At 41.5% G+C, this 12349-nt stretch overlaps 1 long non-coding RNA gene across 1 annotated transcript in view; it reads right to left on the reverse strand.

Moving 5' to 3' along the window:
* LOC129349326 (uncharacterized) overlaps positions 1–7235 on the reverse strand; it is a 162636-nt gene extending 155401 nt beyond the window's left edge. The window contains exon 1 of the long non-coding RNA XR_008602308.1: positions 6361–7235. This is a non-coding gene — a long non-coding RNA (uncharacterized LOC129349326). The remainder of the gene's footprint in view (positions 1–6360) is intronic.
* Between the last annotated feature and the right edge of the window lie 5114 nt (positions 7236–12349).

A 12349-nucleotide genomic window follows, 5' to 3' on the forward strand; every position in this document is an offset into this window, starting at 1 on the left:
TACTAGATCATTCATTGTTCTTTTGTCATTTTGTGTCTCATTTTTGTAATAATTTGTCTTGTTTTTGTTGGTTTTTGTCAGACTTTTGTTGTTTGTTTCTCGTTTTTGTCATTTTGTTTCCTTTTTGTCTCATTTGTGGTTTTTTTCTTATTTTTGTCTTGTTTTTGTTATTTTTGCCTTTTTTCTTCTGACTTGTCATTTCTCTCATGTTTTTGTTGTTTTTTGCTTCCTTTTTGTCTCGCTTGTGCTTTTAATCTTATTTTTGTCATTATTTTATATTTTGTTTTATTTGTTGTTTTAAGCATCGCTTGTGTCGTTTTGTGGACTTTTTGTCTCGCTTGTGTTGTCTCTTTTTTGTTTTATTTAGTGTCGTTTCTCTCATTTTTTTGTCTTGTTTTTGTTGGGTTTTTTTGTCTTTTTTTGTCTGACTTTTGTTGTTTTGATCATAAACTAAAATGCTATATCATTCAGTTCCAGGTGACTAAATGTTGTGTTCCTTTGTAGGCACTCTGTGATCAGGAAGTTGTGATGTGGAAATGATAAACTGAGGCTGAATGTTGATGAAATTGATCTTATTTTTGTGAAGAACTTTCAGGTTGTAGGTCATTAAGCTGTCCGGTCCACTGGAGATCAAATTGGGCTGAATGTGGACCCTGGACTAAAATGAGTTTGACACCCCTGCAATAGAGTCTTTCGCACTCTTGATGGTCGGACCCTAATTAAAGCTGCAAGCAGTGTTGATCGGGTCCTCACATCCATGCATGTCCACCAGGTGGCGCTGTGACTGAGAGTGTATTTTGGCCTGTGTATCTGGAGAAGGCCATACTCTGATCATACATGTAAAGCCTGAGTCAGATTGGAGCATGTACAGGCCACATATACATCACTTCCTGTCCATCCTAACCCTAAGGCAATGCTAACCTGTTACATGCACAGATGAGGGATGCTAAAGCTAAGAGCATTGGTCCTGATTTTTGCGCACTGTTGAAGTCTAAACATTTTTCAATTTGCATCTGCATCACGTTTAAAGTTGTGGTGAGCAGATTAACGGACGACGTGAGCTGATGTAACCTCCAGTTGTCGAGCTCGGATCCTTTTTGTTGTGGAAAACATTTTACGCCGAGATGTTTGTGCAGCTTTCAGAAATGACAGGTTGAATTTTTTCTGTGCCGCCTGACAAAAGGACGCTACGGCAGCAAATGTGTCGGATGGAAATAGCAGAGTGTGAGTGGGGAGGTGGGATGTGCTCTCTGTGCTAATGGGATGTGAGGGTGCTTTCACACCTGTTAGTCCGCTAAAGTGGTTCGTTTGGACCCAAAAGTTGTTACAATGTTGCTATTTTCAACTGGTTCGGTTCGCATTCACACCAGTGTTTTCGCAGGTGAACCTACTCCAATTAATGTTATATCTCCCCCCAGTCGTTTGGCGGCGCTGTTTACAAAACAAGGCGTTTACGATGACGTAGGTGTACGATGATTGGCATAAAATTCCCTGTGCAGGTTGCTACGGAAACTCCCGTAGACCAAAAAGTCTGCTGCGCCATCAAGTGGTCCGAATGGAGACAGGTTTGTGTTCTCTTCAGGAGCGAACCGAACTGGAGTTCACATAGAAGCGGACCGAGACCACCTCCCGAAGGTGGTCTCGGTGCGGTTCGTTAGTCCGAACCAAAAAAATCTGGTATGCTTTCACATCAGCCCAAACGAACCGTACTTGCAGGTGTTGCGGACTCCAGTCCGCTTTAAGCGGACTAAAAGACGTAGGTGTGAAAGCACCCTGAAACACGTGATGCTCTCAAATGATAACAGTCGCCACAAAACAACGCAGCACTCCAGCCGCATTAACACGTTAGCATCCTCCACCGCTGTTAGAAAGCAGCCGGTCTCTGGTTGACCGACTGTCCATCTAACCCAACCCGTCTGACCGTCTAACGCCAACCCGTCTGTCTGTCTAACGCCAACCCGTCTGTCCGTCTAACACCAACCCGTCTGACCGTCTAATGCCAACCCGTCTGACCGTCTAACGCCAACCCGTCTGTCTGTCTAACGCCAACCCGTCTGTCCGTCTAACACCAACCCGTCTGACCGTCTAATGCCAACCCGTCTGTCCGTCTAACCCAACCCGTCTGTCTGTCTAACGCCAACCCGTCTGACCATCTAATGCCAACCCGTCTGTCCGTCTAACCCAACCCGTCTGTCTGTCTAACGCCAACCCGTCTGACCGTCTAACGCCAACCCGTCTGACCGTCTAATGCCAACCCGTCTGTCCGTCTAACCCAACCCGTCTGTCCATCTAACCCAACCCGTCTGTCCCTCTAACCCAACCCGTCTGTCCATCTAACCCAACCCGTCTATCCATCTAACCCAACCCGTCTGTCCATCTAACCCAACCCGTCTATCCATCTAACCCAACCCGTCTGACCGTCTAACCCAACCCGTCTGTCCATCTAACCCAACCCGTCTATCCATCTGACGCCAACCCGTCTACCCATCTAACCCAACCCGTCTGTCCATCTAACCCAGCCCGTCTGTCCGTCTAACGCCAAACCGTCTATCCATCTAACCCAACCCGTCTATCCATCTAACCCAACCCGTCTATCCATCTAACCCAACCCGTCTGTCCGTCTAATGCCAACCCGTCTGTCCGTCTAACCCAACCCGTCTGTCCGTCTAATGCCAACCCGTCTGTCCATCTAACCCAACCTGTCTGTCCGTCTAATGCCAACCCGTCTGTCTGTCTAATGCCAACCCGTCTGTCTGTCTAATGCCAACCCGTCTGTCCGTCTAATGCCAACCCATCTGTCCGTCTAATGCCAATCCATCTTACCGTCTAACCCAACACTAACACCACATTTTCCTCTGTTTGTTTGATTTATTTGAGACAAAAAAAGAGTTTAAAAAAAAAAACACAAATGAGTAAAAAACAAACAGAACCTGAACTTTAAATGGTCTGATCTTTTTATGGTGACTTTTTAAAGGGTTTTTGAGGTAAATTCACATCTTTTATAGTGATTTAGAGTTGTATATTTTTGTGTTGCTTTTGCATCTGGTGATTTCATGGGTTTTAATTGTGATTTCTCATCTTTTTTTGTGGTGATTTTGGGTCCTATTGTAGTTTATACTGAAATGATAAGAACAGACTATTTTGCACCTGCCCATATTCAGATGATTTATGAAAGTACAACAATATCAACACATGATTTTGTGTCTGTCTGTGTTGACTTAGTTTTTTTGTGGTGATTTCATGGTTTTTTTATTGTGATTTCTCATCTTTTTGTGGTGATTTCATGGCTTTTTATTGTGATTTCTCATCTTTTTGTTGTGATTTCTGAGGTCATTTCAGGGTTTGAGGTGAAACCCGACCATTTCCTGTTTGCGTCGAACCGTCTATGAGTAAATCTACTAAGAACACCTTGGCTATTCCACATTATCACAGTTTTCACACAGTCTTGTGAATTTTTCTGTACATTTTCTTCTTTTTTTTTCTTTTTTTTTAACAATTGCGTATATTTAGAGATCCAGACCGTTCCATAAGTTTCAGGACGATGAAAACATTTTGGAGCATTTTTGAGTCATTTTGGAGACATTTAAGTCATTTTGGAGCACTTCTCAGCCATTTTGGAGAATTTTTGAGTCATTTTGTGCAAATCTGAGACAGTTTGGAGAATTTTTGAGTCATTTTGGAGATACTTACCACATTTTGGAGCATATTTATAGTCACTTTGGAGATGTTTTGAGTCATTTTGTGCAAATTTGAGACATATTGGAACGAGGAATCCTGAGAGAGAGATCCTGACTAGGCTAAATGTGGAGGTAGAAGAAGAAGAAGAGGCTGCTAATGAGAGGAAAGCATGCAGAGCTGCAGCAGTGGAGGAGCTACAGCTACCTGAGAACATCACTTCATCACCTGCTGAGGGCTGGAGGAGGTCTGAGGTCAGCTGGAGGAGAGGAAAGATGGGAGGGTGTGTTCATCTACAGCTGCCACCGCCTCGACAATAGGAGGAAAAAAGACGAGAAGCATGGATCAGAGAGGATTTAAAGAATAAAATATCTGCTCTGGGTGTTCAGCAGCTGCTGGTCGGACTCAGAGATGAACCGGTTCAGCATCAAAATGTGAAAAAATGCAACCAGCACATCGCAACAACAGCTAATTAAGACATTTTGTGCACATTTGAGACATTTTGGAGAATTTTTGAGTCATTTTTATACTAATCGTAGACATTCTGGAGCATTTTGGAGTCTTTTTGTACAAATTTAAGATATTTTAGACATTTTTGAAGTCATTCTGTACAAATTTAAGACATTTTGGTGTTTTTTTAGTCATTTTTGGGAATTTTTGAGTCATTCTTGAGTAATTCTGTTTCCTCTGGATCCTGAAGCTGGAGCTCTCCGAGGTTCTGGAGCTGCATCCTCCACCAGCTCATCTGCAGCTACCAGCAGCTTTGGACATATTTGGAGTCATTCTGTTTTAATCTGAGAGATTTTGGAGAATTTTTGAGTCATTTTGTATAGATTTCAGATATTTTAGAGAATATTTGAATCATTTTGTGCAAATTTGACACATTTTGGAGATATTTTCAGTCATTTTGGAGAATTTTTGAGCCACTTTAGAGATATTTTGAGTCATGTTGCGCACATTTAAGACATTTTGGAGCATTTGTGAGTCATTCTGTACAATCTGAGACATTTTTGTGATATTTTGAGTCATTTTATACAACTTTAAGACATTTTGGAGCATTGTTTGAGTAATTTTGGAACATTTTGAGTCATTCTGGAGTCATTTCAGAGATATTTTGAGTCATTTTGTGCAAATTTTAGACATTTTAGAGTCATTTTGGAGAATTTTTGAGCTTTTTGTGCAAATTCAAAACATTTTGGAAAATTTTTCTGTCATTTTGTGCAACATGTGTGACCCAGGGTTTTAACTGTCATGTTCTACAAAGTTGTCCTCATTTTGTAAATGCTTCTGATGACAAAAATGGAACCAGCGGATTGCAAAGACTGTAAATCAAGCTATATGTGATGAAAGAAACCTTCAACTTTGAACTGAAGCTCGGCTTTGAACAAACATATTGCAATCAAACTGCAACTTCTGTCAGAAAAAAACTGCAATTCCATCTTCCAGAAAGAAGAATTAAACACAGAAACTCCACCTCCAGCTGAGGAACCAGACCTGCAGAACTTCTGGATCCTGAACCTGGAGTTCATCTGCAACTACCAGCAGCTTCACATCTGAAGGAGGAAAAAAAATCTGCATGCTCAGGTCTGATGTGTTGGAGCATTACAGCTTCAATTTTTGACTCATTTTGTACAAATCTGTGACATTTTGGAGAATTTTTGGTGGAATTTTTGAGTCAATCTGGAGAATTTGTGAGTAATTTTGTACAAATTTAACTCATTTGGGGGAATTTTTGTGTCATTTTGGAGAATTTTTGAGTCATTTTGTACAAATTAAAGTCATTTTGGAGAATTTTTGAGTCATTCTGGAGAATTTCTGAGTCATTTTGGAGAATTTCTGAGTCATTTTGATGAATTCTTTAGGCATTTGAAAGCATTTTTGAGTCATTTTGTGCAAATTTTAGACATTTTGGAGCATTTTTGCTTCATTCTGGGGAATTTGTGAGTAATTTTGGAGATAATTTGAGTCTTTTTGTTCCACAAATCCACCTCCAGCCTCCAGGAAGCTTCAGGAAGCAGAAGCACCATCAGGTCCTGAAGCTTCCTGAAGCTCCGGTGCTCCTCTCTAACGCACAGGTGTGATTTTCTTGATTTTCTTCTGCAGCCTCATGTTTTATTTTCTCCTCTCCTCTCCTCGTGTTCTCATCTCCTCTCCTCCTGCATAATAGATGCGGCTGTATAACGCCACTCAGCTGGAGCGGCATGATGAGGCAGCTTCAGAAACACACAGAGCCCCCCTCCTCTATGAAAACACACACACGCTGTGCACGCGCCTGGCAGCCCGTGCACGCGCGCACATTCCCATGCATGCACCATCCTCCCAGCAAAAACACACAGAAATAAAAACCATCCAGAACAAATTCTCCCCCAGAGCGCAGCGGGAGGTTCGGAGCTCCGGGACCAGGAGTCCACAGCCCCGGGAGGAGGGCACGGAGCTCCCCGCAGCCCCGGGAGGAGGGCACGGAGCTCCCCGCAGCCCCGGGAGGAGGGCACGGAGCTCCCCGCAGCACCGGGAAACAACGGGAGTCACACACCGAGCCAGGAGACAGCAGAGTCTCATCACATTCAGAATAAAACTGGTGTTGGCACCGCGGCGCGCCTGGCCGGGCTTCCTCCGGTGGCACCGAGGAGCCGCAGAGCCCCGCCACCGTCACACGCACACCCCGCATGATCAGAGCAGCCTTACCTTCATCGATCTGCGGCTCCGCTCCTCCCCGGTAAATCCTCCTTCACTCCCGGTCTCGGTTTTAAATCACAAAAAGCCCAGAAAGCGGGCGGGAGAAACGGAGCTCTTATCCAACTCCCGGCTGCTCGGAGCCGATCTGGGGACTTCTGTGCGCGCGTGCGTGTGTGCGGTAGAAGCTGAACAGACGCGCGCGCAGTCAGGGTAGAAAAATACCGAAACCAACTGGATCCAGGTGCCGGTGGAATAAATCCTGAAAAGAGACGCCGGTGGGCGGACGGACGGAGCCGCAGCCTCCCCGGGATGCTCCAAAGTACCGGAGCCGTCCGGTGAGCCGAGCCGAGCCACGGTATCCACACAGAAAGTGCCGCTCGGAGCCTCTAATTCCGGTAACGTCGGTGTGCAGAAATCCTGCTCCGGTTAGAAGCCCAGAAGAAGAGAAGAAGGTGTCCTTGAGTGCAGCATCCAAACATCCACCCACCGGAGCAGCCCGGTCCGGTAGCCTGGGTCCGGTAGCCTCGGTATCCTCCGGTATCCGCTCCTAATCCACCACGGAGACGTTAACGAGCAAAACACTTCTTCAGAGCAGCAGCTTCACTCCGCGCACCGAAACTCGCCTATTTTTAGAGCCTCCGGTACAGACCGAACACATAATCCTCCGTCGCCGCTCCACAGCGTCACATTGTCGGTCAGATCTCCGTCCGGTGTCCGGTTAGAGCCTCCGGTGTACGTCCCCTCCCGTACAGGTGAAGCTTGAAGAAGATTTGTTTTTTAATTTCACATCTAAGGGATCGTTAAAGTTTAAATTTCTGCCACGGAATCCAGCGCGTGCTTCCCGCCGGTCGGAGGCGGCTGTTGGCGCACGAGGGCGACCGACGGTGGAGGGAGGGGGGAGGAGGGGGGCACCGGAGAAACGACACACCCATATCTATCTATCTATCTGTCTATCTATCTATCTGTCTATCTATCTATCTATCTATCCTGAACCAATAAAGACTCTTTCATGTCAAAGTGAAAACAGAATTCTGCAAAGTAGTCAATCGAATATATCAGATAAAAGAAGCATATTAGATATAAGAAGGTATAGTGGTGGCAGCATCATGACGTGAAGCACGGTGGTGGCAGCACCATGATAACGTGAAGCATGGTGGTGGCAGCATCATGGTGGTGAATATTAAAGCTAGTAATCTGCCAGGTTGATAATCAGACAGAAAACTTTCTTACTTTGAGAAGTTCTACTTTGTTATTGAAGCTGACTGAAGGATTTCTGGTGCAACCTGGCAACCCAACAGACCGGCATATAAGGAAGAGGCTCCAGAAATAATAAGGTCTGGATTTGAGGACTCTGTAGTGGATAAAAACAAAAACAACAGCTCAGAACTCAGAAACACGACGACCACAACATCCAACTTCATCTGTCACCACAAAACACACAAAACGGGAGCATTTGTGTGTTCTAGTTCATGTTAAGGGGAAGACTAAAATAAAATTAAATTAAAATAGATTAATGTATAGTTGTGTATAATTGTGTACAGTTGTGTACTGTCATGTATAGTGGTCTATAGTCAAGTATACTTGTGTAGTCATGTATTGTCGAGTATTGTCAAGTGTAACCGAGCATAGTCGTCTATAGTCATCTATAGTTGTGTATTGACATCTATAGTCATCTATAGTCGTCTATAGTCATCTATAGTCATCTATAGTCGTCTGTAGTCATCTAATGTTATCTATAGTCATCTATAGTCGTCTATAGTCATCTATAGTCATCTATAGTCGTCTATAGTCATCTATAGTCATCTATAGTCGTCTATAGTCATCTATAGTCGTCTATAGTCATCTATAGTCTATAGTCGTCTATAGTCATCTATAGTTGTGTATTGACATCTATAGTCATCTATAGTCGTCTATAGTCATCTATAGTCATCTATAGTCGTCTGTAGTCATCTAATGTTATCTATAGTCATCTATAGTCGTCTATAGTCATCTATAGTCATCTATAGTCGTCTATAGTCATCTATAGTCTATAGTCGTCTATAGTCATCTATAGTCATCTATAGTCGTCTATAGTCATCTATAGTAGTCTATAGTCGTCTATAGTCATCTATAGTCATCTATAGTCGTCTATAGTCATCTATAGTAGTCTATAGTCGTCTATAGTCATCTATAGTTGTCTATAGTCATCTATAGTTATCGATAGTCGTCTATAGTCATCTATAATCATGTATAGTTGTAATTAGTCGTGTGTAGTCGTCTATAGTCATCTATAATCATGTATAGTTGTAATTAGTCGTGTGTAGTCATCTATAGTCGTGTGTAGTTTTGTATAGTCATCTATAGTCGTGTATAGTCGTGTAGTTTGTATAGTCGTGACTGTGTGCAGTCGACTTGTGATTTCAATGAAACGTGTCACTTTCCACTAAATGTTCAACTGATCCAGAATCTGAGTGAAAAACAAAGATTAGAATGAAACTGAGAATAGATTTCTGTGTCAGAACTTTGATTTTTCTTCCTTCCTCTTGAATTAATCATGTCGTGTGGAGGCTTCAGCTTCGTCTGCTGTCCCTGAACATCAAACCGGAGCTACGAGCTGCCACAAAAACACTCACAATGCACTTCTTTTTCACATTTCTGCTGTGGTACTTTTAATAAATACAGGATCTGAACACTTCTTCCCTCTCTGTAGACGGATAGACGGATAGATGGAGGTTTCTGGGCTTTAGGACTTCCAAAGGACTCCTCACAGCCTTCAGAATGTCTCTGTTTGGATCTGATTTATCAGTTTCTGGACATTGAACTGAATCTAACGGCTGATTCGAATGAGGCGATTTAGTGGGATTACAGACATTTTCCTGTGGCCTTTCACCAGTTATTCAAAGAGAAGGGTTCCCTCTCTGGTACATTTCAACACATGGGGTTTTATTAAGATGAAAAATGAAAAAATGAGGCTTGATCTTGCAGTTATTATCAGGATTAAACATGTAGACAGTAGAGATGAATCAGGCTGGATAAAGGAGTGTTCTGATCCGTGTCTTTAACTGATCTATTAATCAGAAGCAGCCAGATGGTTTATGTATCATCCATAAGAACCAAGAGTTACCTCTTATTACTCGTCAACGTCTATAGTGTCATATTAACATCTAAAGTCATCTATAATCATTTATAGTCATCTATGGTCATCCATAGTCGCATATTAACATCTATAGTCATCTATAGTCACATATTAACATTGATAGTCGTCTATAGTTGTCTATAGTTGTCTATAGTCATCTATAGTCGTCTTGAGTCGTCTATAGTCGTCTATAGTCGTCTATAGTCATCTGTAGTAATCTATATTCATCTATAGTCATCTGGAGTCATCTATAGTCATCTATAGTCGTCTGGAGTCATCTATAGTCATCTATAGTCGTCTGGAGTCATCTATAGTCGTCTACAGTCGTCTATAGTCATCTGTAGTAATCTATATTCATCTATAGTCGTCTGGAGTCATCTATAGTCATCTATAGTCATCTGGAGTCATCTATAGTCGTCTACAGTCGTCTATAGTCATCTGGAGTCATCTATAGTTGTCTATAGTCGTCCGGAGTCATCTATAGTCTACAGTCATCTATAGTCGTCTATAGTTGTCTATAGTAGTCTATTGTCATCTAGAGTCGTCTATAGTAGTCTATAGTTGTGTATAGTCATCTGTTGTCGTCTATAGGCATCTATCGTTGTCTAGAGTCGTCTATAGTTGTCTATAGTCGTCTTTGGTCATCTGTAGTCCTCTATCATCATCTATAGTCGTCTATAGTCATCTACAGTCGTCTATAGTCATCTACAGTCATCTATAGTCGTCTGGAGTCGTCTGGAGTCGTCTATAGTCATCTATAGTTGTCTATAGTTGTCTATAGTAGTCTATTGTCATCTAGAGTCGTCTATAGTAGTCTATAGTTGTGTATAGCCATCTGTTGTCGTCTATAGGCATCTATCGTTGTCTAGAGTCGTCTATAGTCGTCTTTGGTCATCTGTAGTCCTCTATCATCATCTATAGTCGTCTATAGTCATCTACAGTCGTCTATAGTCATCTACAGTCATCTATAGTCGTCTGGAGTCGTCTATAGTCATCTACAGTCATCTATAGTTGTCTGGAGTTGTCTATAGTCGTCTATAGTCATCTATAGTCGTCTACAATCATCTCTAGTTGTCTACAGTCATCTATAGTCGTCTATAGTCATCTATAGTCGTCTATAGTCATTTATAGTTGTCTATAGTCGTCTATAGTTGTCTATAGTTGTGTATAGTTGTCTATAGTTGTGTATAATTGTGTATAGTCTATAGTCATCTATAGTTGTCTATAGTCATCTATAGTTGTGTATAGTCCATAGTCATCTATAGTTGTCTATAGTCATCTATAGTTGTGTATAGTCGTGTATAGTCTATAGTCATCTATAATTGTCTATAGTCGTCTATAGTTGTGTACAGTCGTGTATAGTCTATAGTCATCTATAGTTGTGTAAAGTCGTGTATAGTCTATAGTTATCTATAGTTGTGTATAGTCGTGTATAGTCTATAGTCATCTATAGTTGTGTATAGTCATGTATAGTTGTTTATAGTCGTGTATAGTCTATAGTCATCTATAGTTGTGTATAGTTGTGTATAGTCTATAGTTATCTATAGTTGTGTATAGTCCTGTATAGTCTATAGTCATCTATAGTTGTGTATAGTTATGTATAGTCTATAGTCATCTATAGTTGTCTATAGTCATCTATAGTTGTTTATAGTCGTGTATAGTCTATAGTCATCTATAGTTGTGTATAGTCGTGTATAGTCTATAGTCATCTATAGTTGTGTATAGTCGTGTATAGTCTATAGACATCTATAGTTGTCTATAGTCATCTATAGCTGTGTATAGTCGTGTATAGTCTATAGTCCTCTATAATTGTCTAGTCGTCTATAGTTGTGTATAGTCGTGTATAGTCAATAGTCAGCTATAGTTGTGTATAGTCGTGTATAGTCTATAGTCATCTATAGTTGTCTATAGTTGTCTATAGTTGTGTATAGTTGTCTATAGTTGTGTATAGTCGTGTATAGTCTATAGTCATCTATAGTTGTCTATAGTTGTCTATAGTTGTGTATAGTCGTCTATAGTTGTGTATAGTCATATATCGTGGTGGATAGTCGTATATCGTGGTCTATAGTAAAGTAATATAGTAGAGATGAATCAGACTGGACAAAAGAGAGTTTGGATCCGTGTCTTTAACTGATCTATAAATCAGAAGCAGCCAGATGGTTTATTTATCATCCATAAGAACCAATAGTTACCACTCACTTATTATTCATTTATGAAGAACACCTCGTTAGAAGTGAGAACGCTTTGGTTCTTTTATGTCTGAGGATAATTGAGTTCTCCATGTTGAAAAGCAGAGAATGTGCCAGCGGTGCGGAGGAAAGTTAACACAAGGTCTTTCTCTGATGACAAAAAGAGAAATAGCAAGCGGCAGGTGTAAAAAAAGAGTGTGAATGTGAATGTGAATGCTAACAGGAAGCAGCAGAGGACAGGCGTCCCATTGTTGAACGTCCAGGTGGAGTCACAGGGACATCAAAGAACCTGGAATTAACATGTTTGATCCATGTTCAGACGAGCACGGGTTGTACCGAACCGTCACAGGACACTGTGATCAGATTTACTCAATAACTGACCCTGAAATTAGGAGGTTTCACAAGAATATGAATCATATTTTATCACATCTGATGTTATCCAGTTATATTTTAACAGGATTTTAATGACGAACTGGAGTTTTGAATTGTCTTCAGTGGTAGCCATGAACTGTTTATTACAGATAAGTCCATAACAGATGGAAATGGAGGCTGATGTCATTAAAGCATGGTGGTGGTAGCATCATGACTTGAAGCATGGTGGTGGCAGTTTTGTGTGTTTTTTGTTTCTGTTGTTTTGTGTCTCATTTTTCTAATCTTGTGTCTCATATTTTTCTTGTTTTTGTCGGTTTCTGTC

This window comes from Amphiprion ocellaris, chromosome 7 (assembly GCF_022539595.1).
Source record: "Amphiprion ocellaris isolate individual 3 ecotype Okinawa chromosome 7, ASM2253959v1, whole genome shotgun sequence".
Lineage (NCBI taxonomy): Eukaryota > Metazoa > Chordata > Actinopteri > Pomacentridae > Amphiprion > Amphiprion ocellaris.